General features: G+C 41.5%; 1 protein-coding gene across 1 annotated transcript in view; it reads left to right on the top strand.

Moving 5' to 3' along the window:
- Positions 1–2,173: 2,173 nt before the first annotated feature.
- Positions 2,174–13,994, top strand: part of SMAD9 (SMAD family member 9) — a 35,699-nt gene continuing 23,878 nt past the window's right edge. The window contains exon 1 of the mRNA XM_073662559.1: positions 2,174–2,332. The gene's annotated coding sequence lies outside the window, so the exon portion shown is untranslated. The remainder of the gene's footprint in view (positions 2,333–13,994) is intronic.

The raw sequence follows: 13,994 nt of genomic DNA, 5'->3' as shown, positions 1-13,994 counted from the left end.
TTTATTTTGGGACCAAGAATCCGTAAAATAGAAATGGAGACATTTCCAAATAACAGATCAAAATCAAACATTCTAGTCAATGGATTTATGAAAAACTCAGACTGCCCACAGATTTCATCCATGTGTCGTCCGATTGTTGTGCGTGTTTTACTGTATTAATGGGTAAAAGAAACTTGGAAAAATGTTTTGTTTTTTTTGCATATAAAATACATGGATGTTGTACTGATGGTAGAAACTAACTCACGGGCCAAAAATGAATGAAAATGAAATCCTGCTCACTGATTAAAATGGTCTCATTATCCTTGCATGGCAAAAAAAAAGACAATTAATGAATGAGGTCTAACTGCTCCCTCTGCCCCTTTGTAACTATGCAAATGTGACTCTCGGCTTACACTCTTTTTTACATGCTTCCATCATTGATATGACTAACTTTTGGACATTATAATATATAAAGCTTTGTTCACATTGTTCTAAAAGGAAGCCATGATGTGTTAGATCTGTCGTATGATGGGTCCAAATGGTGACCGACAGCGCCAACAGACATAACAGGGTCTTCCAAATTCAGGGCAAATAGTGTTGTGTTCCTGCCATAAAAAGTTGCAGAAACTTTTTCTTTTTATTCTCACTGCATGTTGGCTGTAAGTAAGATGTAAATGATGGCGCACGCCTTAATTCACCATTGTTTGAGACCTAAATTTTTACCGGAATTTATGGGATGTTTAAAAAAAGTGTGAGGAGCTTTGCAGAAATGGGTGGAACCACGTATGCCCCTCGTAAATTATAGTGTAAATGGGCTGGTGTAGATTTGCTGTTCTGACACCTGCAGGGCAACACGGGCACCTAATGTATTCAGAAGCGTAAGTCTATTAATAAAGTAGACATCTAATTCCAGGGTGCTTACAATTAAGACTGTAAAAACTGTATTGCAGCCTGTAGTAAAAGCGATCAATTGAGACTTTATGTGCAAAAGGGCTCTAAATAACTGAGTAAAAAAAAAAGTTTTAGAAAGTTTTAAAAAATTATTATCCCCATAAATAAAAATAAAGAAATTAAAATAAAAAAAAGTTTAGCATATTTGGCATCGCAGCGTCTGTCCAATTTTTCAAAATACTCATTTTACCCATTAAGTACACATTTATACAGAAACAAAATCAAAGTGCTAGAATTGCCATTTTTCAGTCACCGCACTTTCCCCCCCCCCAAAAACGCAATAAAAAGGCATCAAAATATTTTTTGAAACCCAAAATCGTACTAATACGATTGCCCTACACAGCTGGAATTAAAAAAAAACGATGCGTCTCAGAAAATGGCGACACAAACCAGTTATTTTTTTCTTTTTTTTTTTTTTTTTTACAAAGTTCTGGAAATTTTTTAAGCCATTAAAATAATAAAAAGTAAAAAAAAAAAAGAAAAACGATTGACATTTGTTATCCCCATAGTCATACAGGTTTGGAGAATTGTGTAGTCAGGTTATTTTCACTGTACAATGAACGCTGTAAAAGAAAAAAAACAATGGCAGAATTGCACTGATTTTTCACCGTTTCACCGTACTTGGAATCTTTTTACTTTTCTTTCATTATATGGAAAAATAATTAATGTCACTCCAAACTATAATTCGTTCCTCAAAAAAAAAAAAAAACAGCCCTGATAAGGCCACGGTGAAGGAAAAATAAAGAAAAAGGTTCGGTTCTTGGAAGAAAATGAAAAGCAAAAAAACACCCAAAAAAGCGAATATTGTCTGCGTCCTCACGGCACGTCGACAATGTACATGGTTCTTAAAGTGAACGATGCGCTTGAATCCGCACATCACCTTTTTTTCTACAATTTGCAGGGGGACGGCGCAGATTCTGACTGGTGGCAGCCGGTCCGCGGACGGATTTCATCCGGGTTTTGAGTGAGGATTCTGTGGTGCGAATATTTTTTATTCCTGGAGTGTTGTGTGGAGATGGTGAGGGGATTATTCAGTGCCCCCTCACCCATTATGTGCCAGGCAGCACGGGACCAGTCTTTTCCTTCACATATATGAAGTTCGTCCTGCAGCCAGTGTGACCTCCATCTCCTGCAGCCGCCACTCTCCTGGTTTGGGGTGGCAGCGGGCGGGCACGGCGCGGTGGCAGCGGGCAGGGCACAGTGTGGAGACGTGTCCTGGGCCGGTGCCAGCTGTGCGCAGTAATACTCCTGACAGCAGCCTGAGCGGCTCCAGTCTGACTGCCGCCTCGCCCTGTGCTGTGTTCTTCCCGCTCCTCCTCCTCCTCCTGCTGCTTCCTTCGTTGTTTCACATGCACAGGCGACCAGGGACCAGCAGTGACCGGCCAGGGCCACAGCAACACAGGTAGGACCGTGGCCTCGTCTCCCCTGTCCCAACCATACTGTGTGGGGGTCACTCTGGACAGCATAGGGTTAAAGCAGGGCAGAACTGTAATACGAATAACCACCTCGTTATTAGGCTGCTTTAACTCTCTCCTTTCCGGATGGCCCAGCTCGATGTCTGCACGATATAAATATGGCTCATGTGTCTATAGACTGCACGGGTCACCTTACACCCACACGGACCCGGTGCGGAGGGCTGGGAGATGTGTACAGCTGAGCTAGGGGAAAGTTCCCAAGTCTCCAGCACATGCGGGACAACTACTACCCTCATCTCACCCGGCTGTGGGCTGCTGTGACTTGTAGTCCCTCAGGGGCACATGTGATATTCAGTGTCATTATCTAGTTGGTATATATGACATGCTTTTAGTGACTATGAGGAGTAGTTGTGCTGCTGGAAGCTCGGAAAGTTCCCGGAGAGAGAGAGGTGCAGCCCGGGCTGTGCAGCTGCGGATGGATGTCCTGACATATCGGCGGAGTGTGATAGATCGGGGGAGGAGGAGGAGGAGGAGGGAGAGGAGAGGAGAGGAGACAGCCTGACGCCAGCATTGTGATCAGCACAGGGGAGAGAAGTCGCTGCTCCCTGTACAAACACAGCGGCCGCTGACGTCCGAGCAGCCATCACTGAGCATGGGGGCAGGGAGGAGTAACCCCTCCAGGCCCAGCTATACAGCCCCCATCACATACAGCCCCCCCCCCCATACACAGCCCCCTGCATACACAGCACCCATATATACAGCCCCTGCATACACAGCCCCCATACATACAGCCCCCACATACACTGCCCCATACATACAGCCCCCACATACACTGCCCCATATATACAGCCCCCGCATATACAGCCCCCATACATACAGCCTCCAGATATACAAACCCCGCATACACGGCCCCCATATATTCAGCCCCCGCATATACAGAGCCCCCACATGTACAGCCCTACGAATGTACAGCCCCCCACATATACAGCCCCCCACATATACAGCCATCGCATACACAGCCCCCATATACACAGCCCCCATACATACAGCCCCCACATAGACTGCCCCATATATACAGCCCCACATACACAGCCCCATATATACAGCCCCCATACATACAGCCTCCAGATATACAAACCCCGCATACACGGCCCCCATATATTCAGCCCCCGCATATACAGAGCCCCCACATGTACAGCCCTACGAATGTACAGCCCCCCACATATACAGCCCCTCACATATACAGCCATCGCATACACAGCCCCCATATACACAACCCCCATATATACAGCCCCTGCATACACAGCCCCATATACATAGCCCCCATATATACAAGCCCCTTCATACACAGCCCCCGCATACACAGCCCCCATATATACAGTCCCCCCGCATACACAGCCCCCACATGATGGCACTTCTGCTTCTTTATTCTTCCTGCTTTCTGTCTATATTTCTATCTTGTTTATCATTCTATTATCTATCTATTTATCTACAGTGGGGAAAATAAGTATTTGATACACTGACGATTTTGCAAGTTTTCCCACCTACAAAGAATGGAGAGGTCTGTAATTTTTATCATGGGTATACTTCACCTGTGAGACAGAAAAATCCAGAAAATCACTTTGTATGATTTTTACATAATTAATTTGCATTTTATTGCATGAAATAAGTATTTGATCACCTACCAACCACCAAGAATGCTGGCTCTCACAGACCTATTAGTTTATCTTTAAGAAGCCCTCCTACTCTGCACTCATTACCTGTATTAATTGCACCTGTTTGAACTCGTTACCCGTATAAAAAACACCTGTCCACACACTCAATCACACTCCAACCTTTCCACCATGGCCAAGACCAATGAGCTGTCTAAGGACACCAGAGACAAAGTTGTAGACCTGCACAAGGCTGGGATGGGCTGCAGGACAATAGGCAAGCAGCTTGGTGAGAAGGCAACAGCTGTTGGCACAATTACTAGAAAATGGAAGAAACACAAGATGATTGTCAATCTTCCTCAGTCTGGGGCTCAATGCAAGATCTCGCCTCGTGGGTTAACGATGATTCTGAGAAAGGTCAGGAAACAGCCCAAAACTATATGGGAGGACCTGGTCAATGACCTGAAGAGAGCTGGGACAACAGTCTCAAACATTACCGTTACTAACGCACTACGCTGTCATGGACTAAAATCCTGCAGGGCAAGCAAGGTCCCCCTACTAACGCCAGCACATGTCCAGGCCCGTTTGAAGTTTGCCAATGACCATCTGGATGATCCAGAGGAGGCATAGGAGGTCATGTGGTCAGATGAGACCAAAATAGAACTTTTTGGTATCAACTCCACTCACCTTGTTAGGAGGAAAAAGGATGAGTACAACGCCAAGAACACCGTCCCAACCGTAAAGCATGGTGGGGGAAACATAATACTTTGGGGGTGCTTTTCTGGCAAGGGGACAGAACGACCACCATATTGAAGGGAGGATGGATGGGGTCATGTATCATGAGATTTTGGCCAACAACCTCCTTTCCTCATTGAGAGCATTGAAGATGGGTCGTGGCTGGGTCTTCTAGCATGACAGTAACATGAAACACACAGCCAGGGCAACTAAGGAGTGGCTCCGTAGGAAGCATTTTAAGGTCCTGGAGTGGCCTAGCCAGTCCCCAGACCTGAACTCAATAGAAAATCTTTGGAGGGAGCTGAAACTCAATGTTGCCCAGCGACAGCCCCGAAACCTGAAAGATCTGGAGAAGATCTGTATGGAGGAGTGGGCCAAAATCCCTGCTGCAGTGTGTGCAAACGTGGTCAAGAACTACAGGAAATGTCTGACCTCTGTAATTGCAAACAAAGGTTTCTGTATTATAATATACAAATATTAAGTTTTGTTATTTTATTGTATCAAATACTTATTTCATGCAATAAAATGCAAATTAATTATGTAAAAATCATCCAATGTGATTTTCTGGATATTTTTTAGATTCTGTCTCTCCATTCTTTGTAGGAGGGAAAACTTGCAAAATCGGCAGTGTATCAAATACTTATTTCCCCCACTTGTATCTATCTATCTATTTCTCTAATCCATTTGTCTGTCCATATTTTTATCTTATCTAGCCTTCTGTTTACTATCTTCTGCCTAGACCTTCTATCCCTCATTCACCCATTCAGTGTTTTTAACTATATAATATCAATCTTTCTTCTATTTCCATAAATATATCGCATATCTATATAAATCCACTTGTCTACTATCTTCTCTCATGATCCAATATATATATTTTACCTATCCATCAATCTGCTACATTTTATATACAGTATATTCTATCTAGACACAGACAGAAAAGTTCCCATGTGCAAGAACAATATATGAGCCCTTTGCAGTCTAATAGTTCATCATAATGCACAATTCTACCTGTTTTAGAGGTGAACATGGGCCATCTTACCTCTAGGGCCCCCATGCTTCTGATAGGTTGCACCTATGATATGTCCGCCCCTCTATCTATCTATCTATCTATCTACCTACCTATCTCCAAAAAAAATAGATAAAGGCAGCACTCCAAGGTCCAAAAGGATTTTGTAGTTTATTGACACAAAGTCATGATGGCAACTTTTTCGTTCCAAGTGTGGAACTTTCTCAAGATTTGCAAACCCATAGTGCAGTCAGGATATGTTGGAGTCTGTGTAGCAAATTCCATGTTTTATTCTGTAAATATTAGACTTCTGAGTGCAATGTGATGGAGCCCATTATAAGTTGAGGGGTACGTTGGGTGCCACTGGAGCTCATCATGCTGTGAATCCGGCACTTGTGGTTTCTGTAATAAACAAAAGCCAGATCTCTGATGTGAATTGAGCCAAATATAAGGAGCAGAATGATGTCTGTTTATTCTGGTAAATATAAAAGATACAGAAAATCCTATTATTCTACATTAGTACTCATTTGGTAGAACTGGGGTGAATGTGATACATGAGGGCATTGCCTATGATGTAACAGAAGACTGATTGGTTACATATAGTAGTCTACAGTCCATTGGCAGAATACATGAGGCATGCAGCATCCATAGGGCAACAACAAGGAATATAGCAATCATTCAGCTATGCAGGATACTTTTTTGTCTTATTTCCATGACCAAATGGAGTATTTATTTATTTATTTTACTCACTTATATAGCACCATTAATTGCACAGTGCTTTACAGACACTATGGGCACTGTCCCCATTGGGGCTCACAATCTACATTCCCCATCAATATGTCTTTGGAGTGTGGGGAGGAAACCCATGCAAACATGGGGAGAACATACACACTCCTTGCAGATGTTGTCCTTAGTGAGATTTGAACCCAGGACCCCAGCGTTGCAAGGCTGTAGTGCTAACCACTGAGCCACCATGCTGCCCAGTATTAGGAGTATTCTAGATCAGGGTTCCCCAACTCTAGTCCTCAAGGCCCACCAACAGGTCATGTTTTCAGGATTTCCTTAGTATTACACAGGTGATAATTGCATCACCTGCACAGGCAATAATTCCATCACCTGTGCAATACTAAGGAAATCCTGAAAACATGACCTGTTGGTGGGCCTTGAGGACTGGAGTTGGGGAACCCTGTAATCTAGATAATAAAAGTTTCTCTTGTTTCATTCAGCCAAAAATGAAAGTTTGTCCTGCATCTGTGCTCTTCTGTTTAGTTTCTGACACATGGAAGTGTCGGCCATAGTAGCTCTCATAGGACTGGTCAGTGTATCTGGTTAGTGTCTTTTTTCAGCAATAGTGACTTTTAGTATGTCATTTTAGGAAGAAAAGTGACGTCTAGAGTACAGAGATAATAAACGCAGTGATGTCAAAGTATTTATTTTACTCAATTATATGGCTCACTCACACTGCCGTATATTCTCTCTTGCGAGAGAATCGGGCTGATTTTGTTAATGTCACTTAGCTCAAACCCTGTCAGAGTTTTATCTTAGTGTCATCTTACTGTGATCTGATTCTGTCTCAAGAGAGAATTGTACATCGGACTGCACTCGGATGACATCCGAGTGCAGTCCAATGTTTCACTTTCATCCACAAACTTGTATGGGTGCGCGTGATCCGATTATCAGATCTACTCACAGCATGCTGCCATTGTTTTCTAATTTCATATCACAAATCAGCACTGCCCCATAGTACAAGTTTTGGCCGAGTGCTATCCGATAAAACATCAGATATCACTCATCCGTGTTATATGGCAGTCTAAGCATACCCATATACTGCCATTAATTCCACAGCGCTTTACAGACATCATCATCACTGTCCCCATTGGGGCTCACAATCTAAATTACAGGGTTAAAAAACACAGAGATGTCACTGTACAGAGATAATAAACACAGTGATGTCACAGGACAGAGATAATAAACACAGTGATGTCACAGGACAGAGATAATAAACACAGTGATGTCACAGTACAGGGATAATACACAGTGATGTCACAGGACAGAGATAATAAACACAGTGATGTCACAGTACAGAGATAATAAACAGTGATGTCACAGGACAGTGATAATAAACAGTGATGTCACAGTACAGGGATAATACACAGTGATGTCACAGTACAGAGATAATACACACAGTGATGTCACAGTACCGAGATAATAAACAGTGATGTCACAGGACAGTGATAATAAACAGTGATGTCACAGTACAGGGATAATAAACATAGTGATGTCACAGTACAGAGATAATAAACAGTGATGTCACAGTACAGGGATAATAAACACCGTGATGTCACAGGACAGAGATAATAAACATAGTGATATCACAGTACTGAGAGAATAAACACAGTGATGTCACAGTACAGGGATAATAAACAGTGATGTCACAGGACAGAGATAATAAACATAGTGATGCCACAGTACAGGGATAATAAACACAGTGATGTCACAGTACAGAGATAATACACACAGTGATGTCACAGTACAGAGATAATAAACAATGATGTCACAGTACAGGGATAGTAAACACAGTGATGTCACAGTACAGGGATAATAAACAGTGATGTCACAGTACAGGGATAATACACACAGTGATGTCACAGGACAGAGATAATAAACACATTGATGTCACAGTGCAGAGATAATAAACTGTGATGTCACAGGACAGAGATAATAAACATAGTGATGTCACAGTACAGAGATAATAAACATAGTGATGTCACAGTACAGAGATAATAAACACAGTGATGTCACAGGACTAAGATAATAAACACAGTGATGTCACAGTACAGAGATAATACACACAGTGATGTCACAGTAGAAAGATAACAAACACAATCATGTCAAAGTACAGGAGTAATAAGCAAAATAATGTCACAGTACAGGGATAATAAAAACAAGGATAATATATACAGTGATGTCACAGTCCAGGGTGAATAAATAGTGATACCACAGAACAGGGATAATGAACACATTGATTTCACAGTACAGGGATAATAAACATAATTATGCCAGAATACAGGAGTAATAAACACAGTGATGTCACAGTATAGTGATTACTATCCCTGTACTATGACATCACTGTGTTTATTATCCCTGTACTGTGACATCACTATGTTTATTATCTCTATCCTGTGACATCACTGTTTTTATAATCTCTGTACTGTGACATCCCTGTGTTTATTATCCCTGTACTGTGACATCACTGTTTATTATCCATATACTGTGACTTCACTGTTTATTATCCCTATACTGTGACATCACTGTGTTTATTATCCCTGTACTGTGACATCACTGTGTTTATTATCCCTGTAGTGTGACATCACTGTGTTTATTATCCCTGTCGTGTGACATCACTGTTTATTACCTCTGTACTGTGACATCACTGTCTTTATTATCCCTCTACATTAGGTAAACCACAAAATCATAAGCTTCTCAAATCTTGTTGGTGTCGGTGGTCCTGTAGGGCAGGGTTCCCCAACTCCAGTCCTCAAGGCCCACCAACAGGATTTTTTCAGGATTTCCTTAGTATTGCTCAGGTGATAATTCCATCACCTGCACAGACAATAATTCCATCACCTGTGTAATAGTAAGGAAATCCTGAAAACATGACCTGTTGGTGGGCCTTGAGGACTGGAGTTGGGGAACACTGCTGTAGGGAACTATTCCAAATATTGTTACTCTCTTGGCGATGAAGCTGATTACTGCAGCATTGGTTTTGTGCTGTGATCTCCTTCAATAGTCAGTTCATGCAGCTGTTGTGATGACAGAGGTCGGCAGTGGCGCCAACAGCCCCAAAACAGTTTCTCTTATCGTTCTCTCTGATGTGCCTATCATTTTCCAATTAAATTATTTTGGCAGAACATCTTTAAGCCTCCTGCATCCCGTATTAAACTGTGTTTTGACATCTAACACCCACTTTGGCACTGACATGTCTGATTTAATAGGAAAGAATGTGAATTTTCGGTCCAAGAGAGTGACAAGTATTGTAAATATTGATGCGCTGTTTGTGCCATCAGACGAGAGGCGCAGAGTGGGGGGTCTGTGATTTTCTAAGCAGAATTAGGACAGGATGTGTGAAGGGAATGAGATTCCATTTTCTGGGACAAAATATCTAACATGTTAAAAAGTAAAGGAAAAGAAAGCTTATTCATTGTGTAATAAAATGTTACAACATATTCAGGTGTCAAGATCTCTGGTTGCTGTCAGTCAATTACAAAATTCATTGCTTCGAGGAGATACAAATCTGTCCTATCCATGTGATGGTGATATGGGGGTATGGCCACTTTATAAGATACAACGGTGATAGCTGTGTATGTCCTGCAGAAGTATACGGAAGATTTCCGAATGTATACCTTACACAGATGCTGCGGTATAGGGGTACAGTGGTATTCCTCACTCAGAAGTTCCCATGTTAAAAAAAGGAATACCACACGGTGTATGTTTTCTTTCTACTGGGTATCTTTGTATAACATAGCATAGTTAACCACGCTATTAACCACTAACAGCAAAAGAAACGACACAGTGACATATATACAGGCCCATTAGAGCCCAGAAGGAAACTTTTTTGGGCTCCATCAGATTAATGGGGGCCTACGAATTTGTTCATAGTGTACGCTTAAAGATGACCTTTCACAATTTTTTTTTTTATAAACTGTACGCTACAAAAAGCAAAAAATAAAAAAAATAGGGCCCGCGCACCTTTAGCATTAACCCCATCAACCCCGGCGATGTTCCGTTTTTCGTCCACCCACCCGCCTTTTCCAAGATCCATAACTTTTTTTTTTTTTCTGTCAATACAGTCATATAAGGGCTTTTATTTTTTTTCGGGATGAGTTGTACTTTTGAATGACACCATTGATTTTACCACATAGTGTATTGGAAAATGGGAAAAAAAATATCCAAGTGCAGTGAAATTGCAAAAAAAAAGTGCAATTCCACAATGTTTTTTGGTTTTTTTTTTTTACCATGTTCACTATATGGTATAACTGACCTGGCAATATGATTGTCTGGGTCAGTATGAGTACACAGATACCAAACATGTATAGGTTATTTTTTATTTAAGTGGTGAAAAAAAATTCCGAAATTTGTATGAAAAAAAGTATTTGCGTTTGTCGCCATTTTCCAAGATCCGTAGCATTTTCAGTTTTCAGGATCTGGAGCTGGGTGAGAGCTTATTTTTGCACCCTGAGCAGACGTTTTTATTGATACCATTTTGGGGTAGATACGATGTTTTGATTGCCTTTTTATTGCAATTTGCTTCAACCAAAAAACTTAATTCTGGCTTTTTTATTTTTTTTCTAATTATGGCGTTTACCGATTGGATTAATTTATTTTATATTTTGATAGATCGGGCGTTTCTGAGCTTAGCGATATCAAATACGTTCATTCTTTTTTTTTTTTTAATTGTTTTATTTTCAGTGGGACAAAAGGGGGGTGATTTGGACTTTTGTGGGTTTTTTTTTAATATTTTTTAAAACTTATTTTTATTGTATTTAATAGTCGCCTTAGGAGACTTGAAGTTGCGATCATCCGATCGCTTGTGCTATACATAACAAGGCTTCAGCCCTACTATGTGTAGCAAAAATCACGATATCCTATGAATGCCGGCCACAAGCCTGCATTCACAGGAGGATCGTGATGACAGGCATGGGGGTTTTCTGCAGACCCCTGACTGTCATGTCAACCCATCAGCATCCCGCGATCAATTGACAGGGGAGCCGATGTGCGCGATTCCTGTCTGCGCGTGTTAAATGCCACTGTCGGTGCTTGACAATAGCATTTAACTGGTTAACAGCCACAGGTGGATCTTGGATCCACCCGCAGTTGTTACAGACACTTGATGACTGATTAAATCAGCCATCAAGTGTGGAGAAAGATGCAGGCTCAGCATGTGAGCACGCATCAAAGGCAGGGAAATCGCTGGTGACGTAAATATACGTCATCGGTCCTGATAGGTTTAAATGTATGTACCGACGCTATGTGGCCAATATACAACCATATGCATACATGCGTCAGCACACTGCGATTAATGAATACATGAATTTCAATATTCTTATACACGTTAAAAAGGTAACGTATTTAATTAACATTTTTTTTTGCAAAAAGCCATTCAACCATGTCAAGGTGAACGCAAATATGGGTGGTCCCTACTACTTGTGTCTCACCTCTCCATGTGCCAAACCAGCCTTAACTGAATTAGAGAAATGAAAGGAAACCAGGCAAAGCTCACAATTAATACCTTGCTGGGAAAGATGGACAGAAAGCTGCATCGCAGTAATGGAACAGCAGGAACAGTGAGGAGGGCGGCTCGAGCTGCTGCGGACCCAGGACTGGTCACGCTGTCAGAGTTCTCACCTGCTCTGACATTTCGGTCAGAACTTTGGGCATCTACTTTTTCATCTCTGCGACGCTGCTTTTTTATGATTGAACAGCATCATAGTGGTATGAAAGCACAGACCCAAAGAGATAATCAAAATGAAACGCCCATTTGTATGATAAGAAAATTAACATTGGGCACCAGTAGTTTCGATGCCCTGTATCTCCACAACGGAGTGGAGGGAAAAGAAGAAAAAAAAAACATTTTAGTCTTCTTCATTCCTGCTACTATGTGCAGGATTGTACTGTTTATAAAGTCAAAATTTGGAAAAGGATCTCTTAAAACTTGTACAGTAAATATAGTTAACAGACACTGCAAGCGCAATGTGAAACAACCCATGTGTCCAGATGAGCAGGGCAGATCCTTAGTCTCTGACATTAAATAATAAAGGTCTGCATTGAATGCGAGCGGTGATCTTGGAAAACTGAGGGGAGCTGATACAAAAGCTGCAATGGAAAATGTTACATTAGATATGTTATCTACAAACAGAATGATAGATCAATTCAGTTCCAATCAAAATGTTTCATCCTCCATTGTAAATTAGGTTTATTACCATAATTTACAATTCTTTTTTTTTTCCAATAAACTAATCAAACAAGAACAATGTATGTATCTCAACACAGCTAATGCAAGAAGTGGTTGCTCCAAATTCAACACAAAATGCCACTTTTAATGACCACTGTGGTCTCAGAATTATTCCCTTCCTTCGTGATAAGCATCTTTAGTATTTAGAAGAGGCCCTTTGGCTGACCTGCTATAAACAAGATGCATAGACAAAACACCAACTTCCTGCTGCGTTCCCGAGAAATATTAGTCCATTCTTCATGGGCAATGACCTCCAGTACACTAATATTCCTGGGATTGCATACTGCAACCTTCTTCTTCAAACCCCATCAAAGATGTTCTATGAGGTTCAAGTCAGATGACTGTGATCACCACTGCAGAATCTTCCAGAACTATTTTTTAAACCTTGTTTGTGAGGTATGCTTGGTATCATTGTCCTGTTGGAAGGGCAATGCTGGGCCCAATGATGCCCATGCTTCAGCTTCCTCACAAGAGGCAAGATGTTTTCTCTGAGGATTTCCTAATACTTCTTTGAAACCATCTTGCCTTCCACATGTTGTAGATTTTCAGTGCAAGAGAAAGAAAAACAGCCCAAGAGCATCACTGTGCCACCACCATGTTTCTTTGATCATCACCGTGCCACCGCCATGTTTCATTGTAGTCATTACCGCATCACTGTCATGCTTCACTGTAGACATCAGCTACTGTCATTTTCATTTTAGGCATTTCTGAGCCACCGTGATGCTTCACTATAAGCAGGGTGTTCTTTTCAGTTTATGCTTCATTCTTCTTCCTCCAGACAAACCGCCAATCCATAGGCCCAAAAAGTTCCAGTTTTGTTTTATAACTCCACAGGACAGAATCCCAAAATTTCTGTGGCTTATTTATATGCATATTGAAGCCGACTTTTCTTGTATTTTTGGGTCAGTAGAGGTGACCATCTTGGAGCTCAGGTCCCTCAGTGTTTACTGTGCTCTTTACTGTGCAAACTAAAACCTACTAAAACCTAATTGCATGCTGCCATTAAATCTTGCTGCAGGTCTTTTGCAGTCACTGAAGGGTTTTTGACCATCTGTCTCCTCAGGAATCTGATGGCAGCCGGTGATGGCTTCCTCTTTCTGTCATGTTCAGGTAGTGTAGAGAGTGTCACAAAACTTCTTATTGCTTAAACCTGTGTATTGCAGTGTAAGGCCACGACTCCACTATCAGTATTTGGTCAGTATTTTTTCTCAGGAGTGGGAGCCAAAATCAGGAGTGGGTGATAA

The sequence above is a fragment of the Phyllobates terribilis genome, unplaced genomic scaffold, assembly GCF_046119375.1.
Source record: "Phyllobates terribilis strain yellow unplaced genomic scaffold, ASM4611937v1 Scaffold_2__4_contigs__length_985480577, whole genome shotgun sequence".
NCBI classification, from domain to species: domain Eukaryota; kingdom Metazoa; phylum Chordata; class Amphibia; order Anura; family Dendrobatidae; genus Phyllobates; species Phyllobates terribilis.
This window is presented reverse-complemented; position numbering and strand designations above follow the sequence as displayed.